Here is a 17,093-nt window from a genome sequence, read left to right as displayed (position 1 = left end):
ATTTGGCACTATGATCTATATTATTGATGTTACTTTGACAGTCTAAGTCACCAACGGCTAGTAATTTAGTGGGGAAGTTTTTGTATGTTTGATGTAATCCTCTTTATCAAAGCATAGCTCACACACAGCATCATTTATTTAGCTAGTGACATCCTCCTCGCATAAAAGACCACGCTAACAATTTGCAAAAATTAACAAATGATTTGGAACTTATTACAATTTACTACTACGTCACATGATGGGATTAAATTTAACTTAGTTTTTTCAAAAGGTAAAGGAGGATTTCTTTTAGGTTATGACGTGTGTACTTTCACATTAATTTATTTCCATCATGCTGATAGTTAAATATTTTGAATGTCACCTTACCTTTCACTAGCGTTTGATACTCCCTCCTCCTTAAAACACGTTTTGAATTAACTTTCATACAAACACTCTTGCTTTCCTCCTAGTTCACCACAGAAACTTCACATTTTCCTTTGCTGGCTATTCCTCATCTCCCTGATCTCCAAACCTTAATGTGTCCATCCTAGACTCCAGTCCCGGGATCTCTTGTCTTCCTTGTCCACGTTTTCTCTCTTCGTCGTCTTATCCAGTACCAGTTATAGGTACTGCTTATGGCTTTCAATACTGTCTGTAGACTAGACACTTGCAAACATGGGCCTCCAGTCTTACCTCTTTTCTAGACACCAGGCTACTATCTCCCATGGTTACTAGACAGCTCCACGTGAGCATCCAAAAGGCATCTGAAATCCACTCTGTCTAAAACTCAGCTCTTGATCTCCAAATACCCATTGTCCCTCCTGCCTTGATAGGTGGCAGCTATATCCATCTAGTTGTTCCTGTCCCAAACCTCAGAGTCATTTTTGATCCCTTTCTTTTACATCCCACATCCAGTCTGTCAGCAGTTCTTTTAGGGTCTATTTTCAAGTTAGGTCCAGAACCTGACCGCCTTTCACCACCTGCTCCTAGGTTGCCCTGGGCAACACTGTCATCATTTTTACCTTGACTGTCGGCACTATCTCCTTAATGGTCTCCCGGTTCTACCCTCACTCTCCTACGCTCTATTATTGCTGTTTAGATGGTGATTCCTTTAAAATGTAAGGCATCTCATGTATCTCTGCAATTCAGAATCCTCCAGCGACTTCCGTCTTCTTCAGAGTACAAGGCTAAGCCATCATAGTGACCCACAGTCCCCTTCATGATCTGAACAGTACGTGTCTTCTCTGACTGGTCTTCTTCCTTTACTTGGCTTCAACCATGCTGGAAGCCTTTCAACTCCTTGCGCATGACAGACGCGCTCCCGTCTCAGGATCTTCACACCAGCTGTTCTATCTGCCCAGAAAGCTCTTCCCCTAGATACACCCTCATAGTCTTTCCCTTGCTGCCTTCATATCTTGTTTTCAGATGTCTGTTTTAGCTTCTAATCGCTGCTGTAACAAATGAGCATAAACACAGTGGCTTAAAACAAAGCATATTGCCTTACAGTTCTGGAGGTCAGACATTGTAAAATCAAGGTATTTGTAGGGCTGCATTTCTTGGGAGGCCATTTCTTTGCCTTTTCCAGATTCTAGTGGCATCTCCATTTCTTGGCTCTCAGCCCCTTCGAAGCCACCTGCATAGCATCTTCAAATCTCTCTTTCTCTGCTCTCTGCTTCCGTTGTCACATTGGCTGTTCTGACTCTGATCCTCCTCCCAACCCCTTGTAAAGACCGTTGGGATTACAGTGGGCTCACCCACACAAACCAGGATAATCTCCTCATCTCCAGATCTTTAATGTAATCACCTCTGCAAAGATCCCATCTTCACCGCTTCTGGGGATATGGATCTGGACATCTTTGGGAACCACACCTCGACCTACCAAAGTGACTTTCGTAAGTAGGCCTTCTCCAACTAAAATACTCAGGCTCACAAATCTCGTTTCTCCACCAGAAAGCCCTTGCTTCCTTTTCTGCTTAATTTTTCTTCGTGGTGTTTACCAGCAGCTGACACACTATATATCTAAAATTTGTTTGTCTAGCCCATTAGCATGGGGGTAGGGGGTTTTGTCTCCTCTATTCACTGCTATATCACCATACCTAGAAGCATACCTAGGACAAAATAGACACTCAATAAATGTGTACTGAGTTAAGAATAAGAGACATTTCATAAATAACAACATATGGTAGAATGGGAGTCACAGCTAGGATCTGTTACTAAAATGTATATGTGGAAGATATTACTAGTGTTAATTTTTCTTAATGGAGACCAGTCTTTTTAAAATTCCCTGAGCACGGGCACCTGGGTGGCTCAGTTGGTTAAGCGTCTGCCTTTGGCTCAGGTCATGACCTCGGGGTCCTTGGATTGAGCCCCACCTGGGGTTCCCTGCTCAGCGGGGAGTCTGCTTCTTTCTCTCCCTCTGCCTGCCACCCCCCCCCGCTTGTACGCTCTCTCTGTCAAATAAATAAATAAAATCTTTAAAAAATAATAAAAAATAAAATTCCCTGAGAGTTCAGTCATTCAAAAAAAGCTTAATTTAGCTTATTTTGTGAGACTGACTTGACCTGGGTCATTTCTTGCTTAGGCCTGTTTCCCAAGGTTGATATGAAGTAACCACTGACCAATTTAAGAAAATTCTAATATAACTAATCACTGGGAAGAACAAACAGTGTTTTCTTACTATATCAGCTGCTTTAGACAAATATACCCCTGAGCCTCATTCCATGCTTTGGTGTTAGTGCTCCCAGTGTGCAAGTTGTCTGTTTGGTGTGTGCACAATAAAATTTGACTCATTACTACTTTGGTGATTCATTAGGTTTACTTCTATTATTTATGGACTTTGGACACAAGTGTTTGCCAATATCTATCCATACTAGCTATATGGAAAGGGGCACTTTCAGCTTCTTTGCCGTGAGTTGGAGCCCCATGACTAATTCTGGTCATTGAAATGTGACCATAAGTGATGTATGTCATTCATATCTAGTCTGAGGCAATGAAAACCCACTTACTCTTCTCCAGTCCCCGTTCCCCAGCTGAGGCAACTAGGGAGCAGATTGTTTCAGATGGTATAACTATAGATCCAGAACCTCTAAATCTAACAATTTAAGTTTCTTAGTGACTATGCAAAACAGAGCCTCCCCTTTATCCGCATCAACTAGAGTAGAACAAACCATGTGATCCAGAAATCAACTTTTGTTCTATTAGGACACTGAAACTTTGTTATTAGAACATAACCCGGTCCATTCTGATTAATACAGAACTTCTTCCTGAAGTTGAGTGTCCTTGTAAAAAAAAAAAAAAACAAACAAACCCAAATCTGTGGCATTGATTTCATAGTTAGATGGTTGGTAAGGGAAGCGATTCCCCAGGCTAGAAAGGCTGCGATCCATGTTTCACAGTGACTGAAAATTTAGTAAAGCTGTCACTCATGTAACTCGAGAAATAGATCATGGTTTGGATGAAGCCACGCTCTAGGGGAAACCATGTTAGAATGTTTGTTTGGTGTCGTGTGTGGCTAGGTATTATAAAAAAAGACATAGGCCCAGGAGAGAACTGCCCAATTTGAAAGCAGAAATGAAAGGAAATTGAGAGATTTAGGAATTGGGGCTCTGCAAGGTTAAGAAAACCCAACAGCTTCTAGACTCCAAATAGTAAAATATAAGAGTCAGAAAGCAATTTTAAGGTAGATGCCAATAAAATCTTTCAACAGATTATATTACCTAAGGGCAAGGATCAGATTAAGGGTATATTGCTCAGTAAATCTTTTCCAACTGTATAAAATTACTTATGTCGAATAATAAGGGTAAAACTTTCCCACAGAAGTGGGAAAGAGAAAGAGAGTGGTAAGAGTGATAATGCATAGAAACATATCTGGTAGGAGAAATTTGTCCCAAAAAGAACTGCGGGATCTTGCTCTTCTCTCTCCTTGAAGACTTTGGCCCTAAAGCCACCAGGTAGGCAGAGGGAAGTGAACCCGCACATTTGGGGCAGGGGTTGGAGCAACCACAGTGGCCAAGAGGAGGGCACTGGATTCTGGGCTGGACAAGGAGAGAATCCATCTGCACAGGACAGCTGCCTGGGTCTGAGCCTGAGTGGCGTGAGGAGGGTGTCTGCTTGAAGGGGCACTCACTGGTCAAATCTAGGACAATTTGATCATCAAAATAAATAAAGATGGTAATGGATTATTACAATCCATTAGATTAAATGGGAAACATGGGTATTCTAAATACAAATTAATTAATGAATATGCTGAGAATTTGATGACAAATGGGAAAGATACATAGTTCCAAAGTATATTCCCACAACAGTTATTAGTTACAAATGGAAAAAGAATAACTTTACATTGGAGAAGCATGGCAGACATCATCTCATCCAAGTGATCAAAGTGAAAAAATGAAACTCTGTGTCACCCAATGGCAGGCAATGAAAACACAGCATCTTGTCTGTGATATTCTTAACAAAATGTACAGCTTGAACCTGATAATAGGGAAACATGAAACAAATGCAAATCAAGGGACATAGTACAAAGTAATTGGTCTATAATCTTCAAAAGTATCACAGTAGCAGAAGTCAAAGAAAGACTGAGCAACTGGGCCATGGTGAGGGACATTAAGACATGACAGTGAAAAGCAATTCATGATTCTGAACTGGATTCCTTTGCTATAAAGGACATTTTTTTAAGTATCAGGCAAAATTTTCATGTGTCTAGGATTAAATGATAGAAGTCTATCAATGTCGATTTCCTGATTTTGATGATTATATTTCAGTTCTACAAGAGAATGTCCTTGTTAGTAAGAAAGTTACATGCTAGGGGACAATGTTACATCAGGTCAGCAAATTACTCTCGAACGGCTCAAGGAAAAGAAAGCTCTTTGTGTCATACTTGCAGCTTTTCTGCAAGTATGAGATTGTTTCAAAATAAAATAATACTAATAATAAATAGAAAAAGAATTGTGAACATGGGTGTGGTTTCTGGCACACGAAGATGACCAGAATCAAATAGAAGCTAATGTTCTATGGTTTTGAAAGATCATGAGAAACTGTTGGCTCCCAACCTTTTCTAGGTAGAACATAGGCTGTGAAATCTACACAGTCCTCAGGGAGGGTTTAGTTCCCAAAGTCAACATCAGTTGTGGCTCAAGGAGAAAATGGTAAAAGAAAGATCTCCCAAAGACTGGGGTCAAGGGAAAAAAAGGCAAGGAAGCTTCCAGGGTGGGGAGGCCTCATGATGCCTGTCAGTGAGATTAAAGAATTCCTCTGGACCAGAGATCACTTCCCCTCCCCGGATGTTGTAAATTGATCCCGTGCAGGGGCAATAACTTGCAATTTTCACTCGGAGTCTCCAGATGAAGAGGAGCCATGCCTGGATTTGAAGTAGAGACCTTAGGCTTTGAGCTCAGTATGATGAATGATTGGGACTTTCAGGCTGCTCCCTTGGGGGAAGGCTGTTGAATAAGAGTGAACCGAATATTTGGTGGCTAGAAGAGAGCTATTTGGTAGCTATTATGAGTATTCATCAAAATCTAGCTCTCTTTTCTTTCCACGCGTGTAGAATACTGTAATTACTAGCCCAGATGACTTGTGACTGTTTTAGACTAATGAAAGGTGAGCAGAACTGATATGTATCACTTCTGTACAGAGACAGTGAAGAGTCCAAACGCTGTTCCCCAATCTTGCCTGACTGTGCCGATTGAAGAAGTCATGTGCTCCAGACGTGGCCACCACAAGATGACAGGTTATCAGCCTGGGTCCTGAGTGTCATCGTGCAGTCAGGCACCTAATGGAATCAAGAAATAAAGTGAGTAAATAAAAGTTGTTTGTTTGTTTTTTATTAAACCACTAGGTTTGGAAGTTGTTTATTACTTTAGTATAATCTAGCCTATATGGGTACTTCATTCAAAGTGCCAACCTGAGTAGAGGGAAGGTAAAAGACGTGAGCATCTGGTTGGGGATACAAGAAAAGGGGTAAGATTTATAGCTTTGTGGGATGCTACCACAAATTAACCGAAGAGACCAGGGTATGGACTTCTTGATGACATAACTCTGCTAGCATAGCAACAAGACAGAAATTTGCTTTCTTTAGGCAGGGGGCCATAGAAAAGGAGAGGGCACCCTTTTGATCCTGGTCCTTTAAAGAGCTGGATTCTTAGCACCTGAAGTGGATCTCCTGTTAGTTCTTGGTTGTAGGAACTCTCTCTCCTCACTGACCTGGTCTTGGTGACAATCCTCAAATGCTCTATGTGTCTGGATTTGGCATTACAGATTTCTTGTGATACACAACACCTAGTAGGTTTTCTAAGGTTTATTTTGGTTTCAGTTTACTTAATATTCTTGACAGAAATCCTGGCTCATCTGATGGAAATAAAGATACTACAATGATACCCATCACCATAGTGAGTTACTCTAGAAATACTTCCTAATGAGAGTCAACACCCCTCTACTGAAGATACAGCAAGGTTGCCAAAATCATACAAGATAGTTCGCAGCATAAGTTCACCAAATGTAGATTTTGGCCAAACGCCCCATGGTGAAGTGTTAAAACCAATATTCAGAGCCAAATCAAAGCTGAAAATAGCCATTATAGAAGGAAGTAAGGGGGTATAAGATATATTATTTATGCACATACAAAGTTTATATTTATAGGAAATTTATTTATATTGTTATACCCAAAATATTACCGTTATTATAAATTATTAGATAAATGTCTCACCAAACTTTTAGAAGTGAAATTTTAAAATTTTAAGCTTACCATGGGACTGTGGGGGTAGCATTTGCTTATCATGGTCAGCTGTTGGACAACTCCTAGTTGGCATGATGGCGAGATTAGGTAACTCATTAAAATTGGTAAAAGAACAAGAACTTGGGGGACACCTAAATTTTCTCTTATGTTTTCCTCTTGTCTTCGACTCAAGTATTATTATGGCTAGTTTTGGTATGTGATTTTAGAGTTTTCCCCTCTTGTGAAATTTGGAGGTCACAAAAGTGACATTCTTACTTCATTCTTACAAGATATAAAGAATTCCCCAAAGAAATCTTTCTTGAAAGAATCACAGCCTAAATGAAATTAGAAAACTAAAATTTAGATATAGTTCTTAAAGCTTATTTTGTTTAATATACATCTCATCACTTTATAAACATTGGAACTATGGCATAATCACATTTTTATTACTCTGCTTTGTATTATTTAAATTCTTATAAATATTTATTTGCTGAGAAAGAACAACTTCCTGAAGTTATCCCACTAAGATAGCTCCCTTAATTTTTGTATTAACTGCTAACCTATATCCTTATTTATCTATTTAAAGACTCAATTATTTTTGTACAAAAAAGAACTTTCATTATTGTTCAATTTTATAATTGCAATAATAAATATGCCTTCATACTTTTAATGGACTAAGAATGTTCATATGTAAAATTCATAAAAAGATTTTCACTCTAAGTTACATCTAGAATGCTCACTTACATTTATTTACTGATTAATTTTATTTATTTATTTGGGAGAGAGAGAGAGAGCATGAGTGGGGGGAAGGTGCAGAGGGAGAGGGAGAAGCAGTGCAGTCTCCCTGCTGAGCAGGGAACCCCATGTGGGGCTCAATCCAAGGACCCTGAGACCATGACCTGAGCTGAAGGCAGATGCTTAACCGATTGAGCCACCCAGGTATCCCTAGGATGCTCACTTATATTTAAAGGATCAATGATAATCTGAATAACATGATACGTTTCTGTTACTTATGTTGCTAAACTGGTTAGACATAGTAGCAAACCACAGGATGATGCTGTTATTGACCACAGACAAGATCAAAGTTTCCGAAGTTATATTTAAACATACAGCTAGACTATCCTGACACCCAAAGACTGAAACTGATGATGAAGCCAAGGCTGAATAGCAAATTTGTTGGCCAAATTGGATGAAGCCTAGCTGTGTTGCATCTCTAGTGTGTACAAACAATGCTTTGAAGACAAAGTCTCTGATATCTAGAATTTACCAGAAGATCAATGCCAAAGACCACATTCAAGCCAGGCACGGTTTAATAAGGAAAGTGATCCTGCTCTCTAAGCAGATCAGCTCGTGTGTATGGGATTGAGCTGCTTTAGCAAGGCCCTGCAGAAGCAATGAGGAAAGCAACATCCACAGATGCAGAAGAGGGATGGGGAAACGGAATTGTTCCTAGTTTTACTAAAGAATATTTATGCTAACTAAATATAAAGCTCATCTACAATTATGACCAAAGAGCAGAATAAAAAGGAAAGGGAAATAGATGATGGGGCAAAGATCTGGACAAGATCTTAACTCTGCTGGTTATTCAAGTTGCACTGTAATCAAGACAGCTAATCCACCTGAGCCTGAGCTGTGCCCTCTGCAAAATGTAGGTAAATAGTATGTATATTATCAAATTGATAAAGTATAGGAAAGTTGAAAGTTTTGTAAATTCTAAAACTCTGCAAAAAATAAATAGGTTTTAAACCTCCATGTAAGCTCTTCATTTTTTTTAAAAAAAGTCTTATCTACTCTTTTTATTTTAGGATTTATTTATTATTTGAGAAAGAGAGAGAGAAAGAGAGAGAAAGCGCATGCATGCAGGAGTGGGGGGCAGAAGGAAAGAATCTCGAGCAGATTCTCTGCTGCGCCCTGGGGCTGGAGGCGGAGCTAGAGGTGAGGCCCTACTCAGGGCTCCTTCTCATGGCCCTGACATATGACCCTGAGATCAGACTATTTGACCCCAGTCAAAATTAAGAGTCATAAGCTCAACCAACTGAGCCACCCAGGTGCCCCAAATCTTATCTATTCTGATTACTCCCTTACCTCTCCAGTTTGCTGATACTATTTTGATCATGCTTCCATGTTAACATTTTAAAAAACAATATTAGTAAATACTACCATAATTCCCATTTTACAGATAAGCAACTGAGGCACAGAGCTGAGATTACACAGCTAGGAAGCATCACAGCATGCATAACTTACCAGTAAATCTAAATCTGAGAACCTTCAAGGTTGAACTTCGGTGTTGGTCCATGATTACTTGAGCTAAGCAAATGTCAACTGCAATAGCATAAAGCCTTGCCAGATAAATCCCTGAACTCAGTGTCGATTTGCAACATTAAAAAGATAAGGTTTGTTTAAATACTGAAGAAAGGAAGACTGCTGCCTAAAATATTTTTTATTTAAAGTGCTTGAATATTCATTGCAAAAACTAATGCCACTCCTGAGGCCAAGCAGATGACCCATTTGCATGCCTCAAAGAGTGCCAAAGCTCCGTCTTGAAAGCCCCAAATAAACCAGTCACATTGGGGCGGGGCAGCACCACAGTGAACCGGCTGACCAGGGACAACAAAGGTGGCCTCTTGGAATTGGTCAGATCCACGTAAATATCAGAGATAGCCATCAGTCACCCTAGAGCTGTGCTTTGGACAATTGGGAGGATGGCTTTGTTCAAGAATTCACTCCATAATTGGTGTGGGAGGGGGCCATCCCAAACAAGGCAAACAGATCCTGAAGCTCTCTTCTGCTGTACGTGTGGGAGTGTAGGGAGCTAGAGAGGGTGGGGAGCATGGAGTGGGTAGGCCTAAGACTCTGTTCTTTGTTAGGACAGTATCAGGTGATTCTTCTGCACGCCAATGTTGACCTGGCAACTATTGATACAGAGGGAATGGGCATATTCGTTGGTAATTTAAGGTTCAAATCTCACTTAGACTGTTCCCAGAGTGACAGAGAGCACTCTGTCCTTTCCCTACAGCTCCACCACAACAGCTGAAGCAAATGGAAGTGAGAAAACACCCATGCCTGAGCTTTAGACAACTGGCCTAAAGAGGGGAAGCCCCAAGCCTCAGCTCAAACATATTCCAACTGCTTGAGTTCTAAGGAAGAAACCAACAAGAACAATGACATCAAGGAAGCCAAGAAGCCAGAGCCAGAGGAATATGGTGGCAGGCTCTGGGGCTTCTCGTTCCTGCCCACAACGGTGGCTTACTTAGTGGCGAGACCCTGGTGGCTGAGTTGGCCTGGTTATGAGGTTTGGCACAGAAAGTCATTTGGCTCATTCAAATCATGTCCTCCAATCCAGTTTCCATTAGTAATAAAAAACAGTATGCAGGGATTTGCTCTCTACTCTACCATCCCTCTACCAGGATGGAGGGATCTAGGGAAGCCATCTGGTTAGGTGTGTCTGCCCTGCAGAACCAGACTTCCCCATGATCTAAACTGAGGGTCACTGAGAAGTAGGAAGTAGGAGTTGTCACTGCAGAAAGCACTTCCTCCAGTCCAACTTTTATATCAGTAAAAGACCAAACTTTTGATCTCCATCCTTCTGATGGTTTTGTTTCTTTCAATTGGTTTAGAATTCAAGAGGGGAGCATAGGAGTGTAATTTATTAGAGCCCTCAAACCCAGACTTGTGTCTAGGATGCACCTGCTCAACAGATGAGAGTGATCATGAGTTAGTGATTGATTCCTTTCAGGTCTCTGTTTTCTCATCCATAAAACAGGGATAATCGTAGAAACTACCTCAAGGATTATTTGGCAGGGTGACAGAATAACCCAAGAAAAGAGTTTAGCTGGGCCATTGCACATTTTCAGTACCCGAGAAGTGTTGCCTATTATATTTATAATTTAATGTTTCAATTTTATTTTTATTCTTTATTATTATAACTTTGATTTTTTGCTGCAGAAATGTATTGCTCTGTTTTGTTCTTTAAACATGTTCTTTTGGCACTGATATCAGCTAATGTCCCAAACTCATCTCCACCCAGTCCGTGTGGAGAGGGATTTGAGACATTAACTGGTGTTGGTGAAGATGGGTTGGGGCATTAACCAAGGTCAGTGGAGATGGGGTTGGGATATTACTGATATCATCAGAGATGAGTTTAGGGCATTAGCTGCTATCAGTGCTAAAAGAACTGGTTGAAAAGGAAAACACAGCACTAAAATTCTGGGGCAAAGATCGAAATTGGACTATTGTCAAGAACATAGAAAATAAAAGAAATCCAATTGTACAAAGGAAGAAACAAGTTTTACAATGTGTGTGCGTGTTCTAGGAGGCGGTGCAGGAGTCAGGTAAATCAATACCTTGCAAATTGCTAGCACTCAGAGGTTGGAGGGTTATCACTTGCAGAGAGAGAAGGGAATAAGCAGGTTTTAGAAGCACGCTTTCCAGGAACACCACAGACAGGCGCAGATGGTGCCCACCCAGGACTGCTTTGCTAAAGAGCAACTACAAGGAGACAGATAACTTGTAACAAAGGCCTCTAAGACAGGGTGCTATGGTTACTTTCCTGTTGTAGGCAATGCTCCCAATCGCTCCTACAAGTTGATGCTGGAGTTGTTGCATGATACTGGAGGAAAGCAGTTGGCCCATAAATGGCAACAGTTATGATGACCATGACCTATAGCAACACCTCATGTTTATTGATCCCTACTTGCCAAACTAAACCATGTGCATTCATTATATGGATACAATTTTAATTCCTCCAATTTTCTAACAGGAAACTATGGTCAGAGGACCTAAGAGGGTTTGCCTACATTCACAGGGCTAGAAAGTTATAGATTTGGGCTACAAACCAGGCTTACCAGAGAGGAAGAAAAATTCTCATAAAATATAAGAAATTCTTCTGTAAAAATACAGTGATAGAAGCAAACCACTTATAAGAAGTGGCTTTTGAAAGATCCCAACAGCAGAGGCAAAAAAGAGAAACCTTTATATTCTTAGAAATATAGAATTGAGCTCTTTTGTAGATTGTTCTGAAAAAGTAAAACTAAACTATGCTTTCAGAAATGCCAAAAAAAAAAAACAAAGTTCCCAAACACACAGAAGGAAGAGACGTGCAAAGGTTACTAATAACTCCCTGCTGGACTTCAGAGAAGTGACCACTGAAGCACACAGGGACGTGTGCTTATTTTTACCAGAATGTGTATCCAAGAGAAGGGGTGGAGAGCCTGCCAAGCTTACCAAGCCTCCGGGTGTACAAATAACATGTTCAGGAGATGATGTAATTGTGAAACTGAGTAAATTGGAGGTCATGTTAACTTTCATCACCTCTTATTAATAACCATAGATTTAAAGATGATTAGTGCATAGAAATGTGAGTTATTAGCCACACACCTGGTGTTGGCAAAAGTCATGAGCCATGAGCAGTGCCAGTACAATGAGCACTTTGAAAGAGATTAAAAAGAAAACTAAACATGGGCGCCTGGGTGGTTCAGTTGGTTAAGCATCTGACTCTATTTCAGCTCAGGTCATGATCTCAGGGTCATGAGATCAAGCCCCACGTCGGGCCCTGCACTGGGCATGGCAGCTACTTGGGACTCTCTCTCCCCTCTGCCCCTCCTCTCTCTCTAATAAGTAAAATAAAAAGGAAAACTGAACAAATATATAAAGCACTATGCTCACATACTGTGGGGGAAACAAGATGAATTCTCTTTGCCCTAAAAGTTGATCAATCATTACACAAATAAGCAATATTTGGAAGACATACCTATAGATACACAGAAGAGTCTGAAAGTCATGAGAATTTACTATGCCAAATTTGTATCAGATTAGAAGAGCTGTATAAAAGGATGGTTCTTTTTTAAATTTTTTATTGTTATGTTAATCACCATACATCACTTCATTAGTTTTTGATGTAGTGTTCCATGATTCATTGTTGGCGTATAACACCCAGGGCTCCATGCAGAACGTGCCCTCTTTAATACCCATCACCAGGCTAACCCATCCGCCCACCCCCCTCCCCTCTAGAACCCTCAGTTTGTTTTTCAGAGTCCATGGTCTCTCATGGCAAAAGGATGGGTTTTCAAACAAAATTCAAACGATCGAAATTGACCAAGATAAAGAAAACCCAGAAAGTCTAATATTCATAGGATAATTATTATAGGTAGCCAAAACTCTACCATGAACACAGGCCCAGAGGGGTTCCTTTTTTTAAGATAATTTCTGTTAAGATCTAAAATCCTAATTCTGGTGCTATTTAAACTACTGCATAGCATACAAAACAAATAAAAACTAGACAATGGATTGAACATAAACTCCTGTCTCTACTTCCTGGCCCAAATCCTTAGATATAGCATAAAAGATATTGTTGAAAGGAATAAATTCATAAAGGTAGTATAAAACAAAAATATATACCAGGGATGTGAAGAATCCACAAAAGACAGAAGATACACATAAGATTAGATTAACCCAAGAAACTGTTGTTCAAAACATGTGAGTGGATGGTTAGAGAAGGCGGCAGTGACTCTGAAAGCACTTCAGGTGAAAGATGGAGAAGCAGAGAATCAGGAAGGAAGACACCTGCTAAGTCATTAAAGAAAGATATTTTGGTTGGCGCGCCTGGGTGGCTCCGTCTCAAGGTCCTGGGATTGAGCCTCATGTCGGGCTCCCTGCTCATGCTCAGGCTCTTGCTCTCTATCTCAAATAAATAAAATAAAATCTTTTTTAAAAAAGAAGAGGAAGGATATTTTGGATGTCCTGGTGAGTTGACCCCATAGGACAATGACTTTCTATGTCCACTTGTACCAGCCAACAGGACATTAACTGATGGGTTAAAACCATGAATCTGGGTACCTGGGCACCCAGGAGAGGAAGGGCAATGTACCAGGTGACTTGTAGCACCCAGAAACAGGAAACCTATGTCCCTCAAAATAGCTATTATCACCTGCGTAAAGTATATGCTATTTGTCCAGTACCCACAATCACTTGAGGCAAGATTGCTCCCCCCCTGGCACCCCGCCAGAAAACAGCATCCACTGAAATCGAATACGGAAAGTCTTGTAGAGGATAAGTAGGCAGCAAAAAGCACCTGACATAGTGGAAATTCATTACAAACAAAAACAAAAACAAAAACACCCCACTGAACTCAACAACAGGTAGGACACTGAAGAAAACAGTTAGCAGAACACAGAACCATTCTTTTTTGTTTTAAAGTTTTATTTATTTATTTGAGAGAGAGAGAGTGGGGGGAGGGACAGTGGGAGAGAGAGAAGCCTGAAGCTGATCACGGAGCAGGATGCAGGGCTCAACAGGGCTCAATACCTGGACATGGAGCAGGATGCAGGGCTCAACAGGGCTCAATACCTGGACATGGAGATCATGACCTGGGCCATAATCAAGAGTCCACTGCTAATGGACTGAGCCACCCTGGCGCCCCTAAACAGAACCATTCTTTAAGTCAAGGTAATATCTATCCTCAGAAGGATAAGACAGAATATTACATCCATTAAATAAGAACAGGCTAAAAAATGAGGAACTAAGGAATTGTATGAGGAACTGTTGGAAAGAGCTAACTGATGACTGGCTCATACAACAAAGATTTATTTTTTCACAATTCTGGAGGCTAGAAATCCCAGATCAAAGTGTTGGCAGAGTTGGTTTCTTCTGAGACATCTCTCCTTGGCTTGTAGATGGCTGTCTTCTCCCTGACTCTGCACATGACTTTTCCACTATACCTGCCTGTGTCCTGGTTTCCTCTCCTTATAAGGACACTGTTCTTTATTCCTGGAAATGGAGCCATTAGCGTCTTTAAGTCTAATCAGATCAGAGAACCGATTCAGAAAGCTTATCCTTAAAATTCTGTTTCTCTAGAACCACTCTTGGTCCCAAAGTCTGTGTTAGCCAGAGTTTTCCAGAGAAACAGAACCACCAGAAGGTATATATATCCTGAGAGAGAGAGAGAGAGCGGGAGAGGAGGGGGAATGGGGTGGGACAGAGATAGATTGGTTTACTTTAAGAAATTGCCTCATGAGATTGTGGAGGCTTGGAACATCCAAACTCTGCAGGGTAGGCAGTGAGGCCGGAGACCCAGGAAAGAAGTGCAATGTCAGTTCAAAGACAGTCAGCTGGGAGAACTTTTGCTTCGGGGAAAGTCAGTCTTTATTTATTAAGACCGTCAACTAATTGGACGAGACCCCCACACATTATGGAGGGCAATCTGCTTTAATCAAAGTCTACTGATTTAAATGTTAATCTCATGTAAAAAAAATTTTTCACAGAAATATCTAGAATAGTATTTGACCAAATATCTGTGCACTGTGGCTTAGCCAAATTGACACATAAAATTAACCATCACAGGAACTAATAGTTTACCCAGTGTGTTTGACATATTAGGAAGACTCATTAATCTAATACAGAATATAGAAAAGAATTTGTGTATCTTCACAGACAATTAAGCAAACAACAAAAGATTATTGTCAACACCAACTAAAACTGTATAAGGAATGAAAACATAATCATAGTATCCCATGTGATTCATCTATGAGAAATATTGATCTGATCCTAGTGTGGTAGGCAAAGTGAGGTCTACCCCCCCCTCCTCCAGATGTCCACACCCAAATCCCTGGAACCTGTGAATACACTGACTTACGTAGACTTGTGGTTGTGATTAAGTCAGGCATCCTAAGCTGGGAGATTATCCAGGTGAGCCCAATGTAATCACAAGATTCCTTATAAGAGAGAGAGGCCGGAGGGTTAGGGAGAGAGAAGGGGATCTGGAAGTAGAGGGTTAGAGTCTGAGAGAGACAGGAAGATGTTACCTGGCTGGGTGAAAGATGGAGAGAAGGAACACCACAAGGCGTGCAGCTGGTCTCTAGAAACTGGAAAACACAAGGTAACCAATTCTCCTCCAAAGTTTCCAGAAGGAACCAGCACCACTAGCACCTTGACTCCAGCCCAGCAAGACTGACTTTTTACTTCTGACCTACAAAATGTAAGGTGATAAATTTGTATCCATTTAAGCTACTAGTTTGTGGGATGCTGTTACAGCAGTGATATGAAACAAATACACCTAGTACTCTAAAATCCCGAGTAATTAAAATTGTGATCTTTTGAGAGGAAGAGAAGGGAAAAGATGTGTGTGTATATAGGGGAGCAGAGTAGGATAAGAAATAAATGCTAATCTTCCTAAAAAGCTGATGAATAATGTCTAAAACGAAAATATCAAAAATAGCCAATAGAATTAAAAAACAACTTGAATAAGAAGTAAGGAGGTGGGTGCTCACTCTTATTCATTTTAAGTTTGTCATGAAATATGCCATTAATCTATGTACATATATTGATTAAAAACTAAAACTAAATCAAAAGGTTACCATCTTCATACTCTGACAGAATTATCAGAGTATATACATACTTCAATAGGGGAAAGAAATGAATTCAGAATAAAAGCTGGTCATAAGAAGCAAGGGCATACAAAGGTGCTAAAGAAGCCTAAATGGAAAAGAGTGTATAATCTGAGTCCCAGATGATCTCAATATACAGATGACGGCAAAGAAAGCCGATAGAAATAAATTCTACTAAGCTTCTTGGTGTGTTTGTTTTGGCTTTGGTAAGCTATAGATCCTGATTAACTCTAGATATTAGTGGCTAAATAAAAATTAAAGGTGTATACTGGGGCACGTGGGTGGCTCAGTCGGTTAAGCGTCTGCCTTCAGCTGGGGTCATGATCCTAGCGTCCTGGGATTGAGCCCAGAGTTGGGCTCCCTGCTTAGCGGGAAGCCTGCTTTTTCCCCTCTCCCTTTACCCTTCCCCTGCTCCTGCTCTCTCTCCCAAATAAATAAAATCATAAAAAAATTCTATATACTAACATATTTAGGGTTACTACCAGAAAGAATAGCGTATATGTCTTTCAAATTACTAGAGAAGGTTCTGTTACCCCAAGTTTGGCTGCCCACTGCTCAAAAAGGCCAAGAAAGGCCAATACTCAAGAGAAAAGTTTTGACTGGAAAGGAATTTGAGCTTTATTCAGGAGACCAGCCACTTGGGAAGAAGGCAGACTCTGGTCCAAAAGCCATCTCCCAGGTTTCTGCCTGGCCCATGGGTTTTAAAAGGGGTTTAGGGTGGTTAGTCATCACTCCTGGTGCCAGGTACAGACATTATCCCCGTGCTCGGGGGTCCTACGAGGGGGTCCAGTTCCTATTTGTGGTGTGCTGGAGGACTCTTCTCTCTGCAGAGGAAGGCAAGGTCTACAGATCACAAAGAGGGTAAGTAAAGTCATTTGTGGGACCTGAAAAAGAAAAACGTTTTGCTAAAAAAAATTGCTGGGCTAATCAGAAAGCCAAGGTGTCTTCAAATAGACTTGCTGGTCTCTGTGGCCTGGGGAGGTTCCGGTCCTTCTCTTCCTCAAGGCCAGTGGTCTGCT

General features: G+C 40.7%; 1 pseudogene; it reads left to right on the top strand.

Annotated features, from left to right (window-relative positions):
* The first annotated feature begins 1,819 nt into the window (after positions 1 to 1,819).
* LOC112840199 (purine nucleoside phosphorylase pseudogene) overlaps positions 1,820 to 17,093 on the top strand; it is a 31,484-nt pseudogene continuing 16,210 nt past the window's right edge.

The sequence above is a fragment of the Callorhinus ursinus genome, unplaced genomic scaffold, assembly GCF_003265705.2.
Source record: "Callorhinus ursinus isolate GAN/ISIS: 27379988/994484 unplaced genomic scaffold, GSC_fseal_2.0 scaffold19, whole genome shotgun sequence".
NCBI classification, from domain to species: domain Eukaryota; kingdom Metazoa; phylum Chordata; class Mammalia; order Carnivora; family Otariidae; genus Callorhinus; species Callorhinus ursinus.
Note: the sequence above shows the minus strand (reverse complement) of the source record. Positions and strands in the feature narration are given on the sequence as shown.